Source organism: Callospermophilus lateralis, chromosome 2 (genome assembly GCF_048772815.1).
Source record: "Callospermophilus lateralis isolate mCalLat2 chromosome 2, mCalLat2.hap1, whole genome shotgun sequence".
Taxonomy (NCBI): domain Eukaryota; kingdom Metazoa; phylum Chordata; class Mammalia; order Rodentia; family Sciuridae; genus Callospermophilus; species Callospermophilus lateralis.
The window spans coordinates 73,468,016-73,475,867 of record NC_135306.1 but is presented as its reverse complement, the minus strand read 5'-3'; the positions used below and the strand labels follow the sequence as shown (position 1 = coordinate 73,475,867).

Below are 7,852 nucleotides of genomic sequence, written 5' to 3'. Positions count from 1 at the left end.
TCCCAAGCTTCACCTGAGATCTGCTGAATCCCAGTCTGCCTCTTAGGAAGATATACATGTAATTTGTGTACACATCAAAATTTGAAAATCCCCAGTCTAAAACTCTATGATATACTATTATTGAAGTATATGGTTCAGAGCAAGGATACTAGGGAAGTGTGTCCAAAGGAAATTTTATTTGGTAGCGAAAAATATTAGAGAAGAGCAAGAGATATCTATTAGGATAACATGATAAGAACTCATAATAGTGAGGCTGAATGGCAAAGTAGGATCTTAACATTGGAATGAAAAAAAGTAATTTTGAAAGAGAAGGAATAGACAATGAAGGGGAAAATATCCACAGAAGTTTGGCAAGGATTAGATGTATTAGTGTGTGGGAAGAGACATGAGAGAGAGAACTGGAGACAGGTGGAGAAGCATTTGTTCTTCTAGTCAGAAATACCCCCTGCTCAGATTCAGGCTCCAGTTCCATCCATTTACTGGCAAATGCCATAATTTCATTCATTCTCTATGGCTGAGTAATATTCCATTGTGTATATGTACCACACTATCTTTACTCATTAAGGGGGCTTTTACTTTATCTATTTAGTATGAAAATTTTCAAAAATGAGATTAAACATTTAATTTCCCAGATTAAATCTGGGAAACTTGACCAAATCTTTTAAATACTTTCTTTATTTGAGATGAGATCTCACTATGTTTTCCAGAATGGTCTTGAATACATGGGCTTAAGCAATCCTCCTGCCTCAGCTTCCTGAATTAGCTGGGACTCTGCATGCCACCACACCTGGCTAGGGTCTTATTGTTTTGTTTTAAAGCTATACATGTTACTTTGGGGACAACTGGGAAATTTGAATATGTATTAGATATTATATAATATTTTTGTGATTATATACGATTAAGAAGTCTGCAATTTTAAAATGGGAAAGAAGGGAAAGAAAGGAAGGAGGCAGAAAGGAAGGAAGGAAGGGCTAGGAAGAAGAGAGGGAATGGAATAGGAAGGGAGGAAAGAAGGGCAAGCAAAAACAAATATCAAGGCAAAATGATAAAACAAAATTCTGATCAGTGGTGAATCTAGGTGAAAGGTATGTGGGTTTTCAATGGACTACTTTCCCAACTTTTCCTTAGGTCTGATTCAGTCTTGGTCTGGAGTACAGCTTCCTGCAGCTTGGGCTTGTTGTTGGGACCTGTGGGAACATTTTCAATCTTTCTCATCACAACAAATCTCTCAGTGATTTTTCCAAATACTACATGCTTCCCATACAGCCATTCACACTTAAAGCAGGTGATAAAGACTGACAGCCATTTGTACAGGGACCACTGTTTGCCATGGAAAGAAGGCCTGGGGCTAAGAGTCTGGGTTTAAAATTTTCATCTGTAAATGGTACCTGGTAAATGTTGGTGACTCTGGTACCATCTCTATTAACAAAATTTCCACCTTGAATCATGAAATCATTTAGGAAGTTTCTCCTTTGTATCTATCCTATTGGCACCCCATCTTTTCTATAATCAGAAAGAAAGAGACTTGGAATGAAGACAAGTAATCTTTTTTTTTTTTTTTTCCAGTTTAGGATACCCTGGAGCCAAATGGACGCTCCTGAATTCTCCTGTGCAGAATCATCTAACGTTCTTAGCCATCTTAGGTACAACGTCTGCAAACAGCTCAATCTTCATGGCTGCCAATGCTGACATCAAAGAACATCACACGGTTGACAGGCTAGAATTTGCCACCGCCATGGATGGTAGCTGTCCTTCTATGACACTGACCCATTCAGTTAAGGACCTTTAAACCCTAACAGCAGTTTCCCCAGAAAAATATGTAGTTATTTTACATACAATTCTAGGATATTTAAATAACCCTTGTTCTTGTTAAAAATCTGGGTTGAGAATTAATTGGGCACAGTGGTGCACACTTGTAATCCCAGTGACTGGGGAAGCTAAGGAAGGAAGATTGTAAGCTTGAAGCTAGCCTCAACAACTTTGTAAGACACTGTCTCAAAATAAAAAATAAGAAAGTCTGGAGATATAGCTCAGTGATAGAGCATCGCTGAGTTCAACCCACAGTACCAAAAAATAAAATAAAATAAAGAGTCTAGATTAAGAACTCTAGTTTTGAAATATTTTTTTGTGCTATTTTCATAAATTTGTGGACATCAACTTTTTGGGCAACTGAATAATAATGTCAAATGATTATTCATTGTGTATGATGTACCAGGCACTATTATAAACAAAAAGGGTGATTTCAAGCTTGTACATGTTTTTTTTTTTTTTTTTTTTGTGTGTGTGTGTATGTGTGTGTGTGTGTGTGTGTGTGTGTGTGTGTGTTTCTAGTTAATTGTTATAGTCCAGTAAAAGGAACCAAGGGAGTAGCAGTTCTTCCTATAGGGTACCTTCCAATTCAGGCACTACATAAAATATCTGAAACTCATTCAGGGCATCTATTATATTTCAGAGACAAAAAGCAATATTTGTGTGAAAAGAGAGGAAGTAAAGGAATTTATTTAGAATAGGTTTTCGGCACTGATAAAACTTGCCTCCCTGAAATAGTTAAATCTTGCTTTCCTTGGTGGGGAGGGGTGATATTGAGGGGGGAGGACGTCTCTGAGTTCTTAGAACTAACTTGTCATTTTGGGAAAATACTTCAGGAAGGATGATAAGAACTCTGAGTCACCAATCTACTCTTAAATCAGCAATCTAAAGGCTATCAGGAAAGTGAAGTTTATAGCATAATAAACACAACGGAAAACTAGCTCTTAAACTCTTTATACAGCACTGTATTTGAGACCCAGTTTTGACTGTCATTGGACATTTGGCAGGAAATACACAATCTACTTTGCCCTGTAAGGTAGAGTTTCAGTGATGGCCTAAAAGAAGTCGTGTGCTCGTAATGAATGTCATCTCGGGCTCCTCTTCATAAGATCCTGCATAGGTGATAATCTAAACACATCTCTGCCTATCTCTTATCTGAGTGAGTATATGATTTCCTTTCTTCTAAAAGTATATTTATGAAGAACTGGTAATGTAGTTTGTTTTGTTTCTGGTACTGAGGACTGAACCCTGGGGCACTTAACCACTGAGCCACATTCAGCCCTTTTTAAATATTTTATTTAGAAACAGGGTCTCACTAAGTTCCTTAGGGCCTCACTAAGTGGCCGAGGCTGACTTTGAACTTGCAATCTTCCTGCTTCAGCCTCCTAGGCCGCTGGGATTACAGGCAGGCTAATCATGTAAAGAAAAAATAATAATCCTTTGATGACTTTCTAGGCCTCCAACTTGTTTGTGCCTATTAATTAGCTCTCTCACATTTTCTTTTTCATACCCATGGTCTCCAGAGGATAAAGAACCAACAGTTCAAAAGGGTACTCAAGTTTTGGAAATGAGCATAGTTGAGAAGACAAACAAGGTTGCAGGAACAAAGAGAACCTGCTAATGTTACTTATAAACCTTTGGAATTTTAAGAAAAAGGGTCAAAGTGATAATCTGTCTTTTAATGTGGAACATAGAAATGAAAGGCAAGAATAAAACCTTTTAGAATAATAGTTTAGGAAATATGACCACTAATGAAATTTGCAGAAGTCCTCAATACATTTTTATTTATAATAACCTGACTCCAAAGTTGAATTCACTCAGCTAAATGCCAGCTCAGTGGGACTGGGACAGGGAGTTTACAACAGGCATTCCCAGAGTTGATAAGGATCCTCAGAGCCTCTTGTTTTGCTGGGAGCACACAGAGATGACAACAGGAGTGTTAATCATTTTCTCACCAGGTAACCTTAGTCACAAGTTCCTGCTAACAGCAAAATCATCCCTCTGGTTTAAATGCAATTAAAACCTTTTTACTTAGTTCACATTTGAATTCCTCCTTTCTAGGTGAAGCAGATTTGCTGAGTAATTTTTTTACAGCATTTTCTACAGATTCCATTTGTCACTTCCACAAACTGAAGTTTATGTGATCATAGTGGTGGGTGGAATTTCAGAATCAAATTTACTGCCTGAAGTCGGAGTGAAGTTTACAATGGCTGTGATGATGAAGACGGTAAGTGAGTGAGCGTTTTCTTTGCTCTTAAGTTTTTCTCTTATGCAAGATTTTATATGTCTGTAAATGTGCAAGGCATAATTTTGTAATCATAGTTAAATCTAAATCCATTTAGATTGAAGGTTGTGTTTAAGTGATCAGAGATCAAATTGCACAGTGAAGCATGTATGATGAAATTGCTTCTGTTTCTTGAAAAAATGTTTTTATTAATGAAACAGCTTTCTTAATAAATTGAACACTTACTGGAATGTTCTTCTGCATTGATGTAATAATGTTGGACTATTCAGTAATTATACTGGAGACAATTTTAATTTTTTTTTAGTTGTAGATGGACACAATATCTTTTATTTATTTATTTATTCATCCATTTATTTATTTTTTAAAAAGAGACAGAGAGAATTTTTTTTAATATTTATTTTTCAGTTTTTGGCGGGTACAACATCTTTATTTTATTTTTATGTGGTGCTGAGGATCGAACCCAGCGCCCCACGCATGCCAGGCCATACCGCTTGAGCCACATCCCCAGCCCAATATTTATTTATTTTTTATGTGGTGCTGAGGACCGAACCCAGGGCCTCACGTGCGAGGCAAGCACTCAACCCCAGCCCAACCCTGGAGACAATTTTATTTGAACAAAAAAGATGAATAATTTTGATTATTGGAAATAGCTAAGCTGGAAACTCTGCGGAATACCTGTAGATAGATTTTGGTTCTAATAGAAATATTGTTTTATGGTTGTGTGTTTCTATTCAGCAAGATGATGTTTTTCTTGTTTCCTGAAATTTATTTGAAGTAGTTATGGCAATTTTATTAGTGAAACCTATCTTGATATTTCAATTATTTCCTTTCATGGAGAAGAACATGATATTTTGGTATAGTAGAAACACTTTCATTGGAAAAGTGCTGACTCTTTTCTTGCCCATCTCAATTGGGTGATGCTTTATTTCAAGAAATAAATAGAGATTTTTATCCTTTGAAGCCTAGAACAGTGTATGTGCACAGAAGTTTGTGGAAATAGAAATTGATTATTTTTTCTTTTACTCTGCATTCATATTAGTGGATTTTGGCAGATATTTCCTAGTCACTTGTATCAAGTCTTTTTAAAATTAAAAAAATAATAATTAATTTTTATTTATATATGACAGCAGAATGCATTGTGATTCTTATTACACTTATAGAGCACAATGAATAGATGAATTTTTTTTTTTGTACTGCAGATTGAACCCTGGGGCACTCTACCACTGAGCTACATCCCCATCACTTTTTATTTTTTTATTTTGAGACAGGGTCTTGCTAGTTGCCAAGACTGGTCTCAAACTTGCAATCCTCCTGTCTCAGCCTCCCAAATCGCTGGGATTACAGGCATGCACCACCACACCCAGCTTGTATAATGTCTTATTAGGTACAGAATAAGTCAGTGAAAAATCAAAAAGGAAGTAGAAGGTAACAGTCCTTATCTGAAAGGAGTTTAACTCATATCTATTTCACTATGAACCAAACATTTCCATTTTGGAGGACTTAATGCCACTTTTCTTCTAAGTATTTAAAAAATTATAGGGATGAGACACTTGTTTACAACAATATTGCTCATTGTTTTAAAAAACTGGGAACAACCAAATGTGAATGAACAAGGTATGTTAATGAAAAATGGAATGTTATATAATTCATAAAAAAGAATGGAGTGAATCAATATTTGTTAACATAAAACCAGTCAAAGTTATATTGCTAAGAAAAGCAAGCTTCAAAAAATATTAGGTATAACATAGCCCATTTTATATTAAAACAAATAAATGTCTACATTTACAATGTTTGTAGGAATCATCATTAAGTCATTTAAGTGGTCATTTTCAGGATTAAATAAGAAACTTTTTGACTTTGTAGGCACTAGAATGTCATTGGCAGGGACTTCATTTATTTAATGCTGAAACCCTAGTGTATATAATAGTGCCTGGCTCATAAAGGACACACAACACATAGTGTTACATGAGTGGGTAAATAAATTTCTGAATTTATTTATTTAGTAATATTTAAAACAATTATGGTTAACTTGTAGAAGACACGAGTCCACAAAATCTCATATTTTTTAATTTAAAAATGATGTAGAAAACACTCAAGCTTCTAATTCTTCCTTTCTTCTTGTTATCTCTACTTTTCCATATTGGAATGACATGCTCCCTCCCTTTTATACCTCATTTTAATTCAACAGGAAACAAAAATCTAGAGGTTGGGGTGCAGCTCAATGGTGGAGCACTTGCCCAGCATGTGCAAGGCCCTGGGTTTGATCGCCAGCACTGACCACATACACACACACAAAAACAACAAAAAAACCAAAAATAAACAAACAAACAAACAAACAAACAAAAAATTCTGCCTTGGCTTCTTCCTTTGGAATCCTCGGGAATCCATGCATCTAAAATCCTAGATTTCTGCTTCCCTTTTCAAGTGAAGGCCATCTTTCAGATTTTATGACAAACCCTGTAGAATATAGATCTTATCCTACAACCTTTTGTGTCCCCAATACATAACATAGGACCTCCTGCATAGAAGGAGCATGATTTTGTAGCTGGTTATTCTTTCCACAAACATTTGCACAATTCTCAATGATGCTATACTGCTGTAATCCCTCCTTCTATACCAAGCATTGTATGCAATAGGCACTCAACATGTGTTTGTTGAAGAAATGATTGGTGCTTGACTGTGGCATATAATCTTTGTGTATACCAGTGGTTAGATTTGGTTTCAAGGATGATAGGAGGAGGCTCTTGATTTGAGATTCTTTTGGTGGCCAATGACAGAACTTCTGAATAAAACTGGCTATTTTAGTTGGGATTTTGTTGCTGTGACCAAAATACTTAACAAGAACAACTTAGAGGAGGAAAAATTTTATTTTGGCCCATGGTTTCAGAAGTTCAGCCCATGGTAGCTGACTCCATTGGTTTATGCCCAAGGTGAGGCAAAACATCATGGCGGAAGGGAACAGCAGAGGAGTACTGCCCTGCTCATGGCATCCAGGAAGAGAGAAAGAGGAAGGGATCACAGGGAAGATGCACCCTTCCAGGGTACACCTTGTCCAGCTATGCCCCACCTGCCTATAGTTACCACTCAGTTCCATTCAAATTAGGAGGACTAATTAGCTTACAGTACTTGCAATTATTTCATTAACTGCATTAACACAGGGGCTTTTGGGGGACACCTCAGATTCAAACCATAGAAGTAGAAGCAGAAGAGTCTTTGTAAGCCAGTAGAATGAATTGAACATAACTTTCCTATGTTCATATATGAATACATGACCAGTGACCTCCACATCATGTACAATCACAAGAATGAGAAGTTATAATCCATGTGTGTATAATATGTCAAAATACACTCTACTGACATGGATATCTAAAAAGAACCAACTAAAAAAGAAATACATCACAATATTTTGGTATAATAAACTAAACAATAATTACTATTTAAAAAAGATAGGAGTCCTTGTTGGCTCACACAGTAGTTGAATGGTGCACTTGGCTTGAAAATTAGCTAGACCCTGTATCCCAGAATGATCTCTCTCTATCTGTTTGTATTCTGTTCTCAGACAAACTTTCTCCTTGAGGTTATAAAATAGCTACCAGAATCTCTAGGAACTATATTCTCTCACTTTCTGATCAGCAGGAAAAATGGGAGAAGACGAAATGAGGACACTCCCTCAGCATGAGTGAGCTGTGCTCAACACTAATTGTGGCTGGGAGAGTCAACATACAGACCTTATGAGCCTCAAGGGCCGGGGGTAAAGCAGCCAAGACAACCAAGGGCAGGGGAGAGATGAATCCCCAA

The 7,852-nt window shown here is 36.6% G+C and overlaps 1 pseudogene; it reads right to left on the bottom strand.

Moving 5' to 3' along the window:
- Positions 1–1,074: 1,074 nt before the first annotated feature.
- LOC143386359 (peptidyl-prolyl cis-trans isomerase H pseudogene) lies at positions 1,075–1,737 on the bottom strand (annotated as a pseudogene).
- Positions 1,738–7,852: the final 6,115 nt, after the last annotated feature.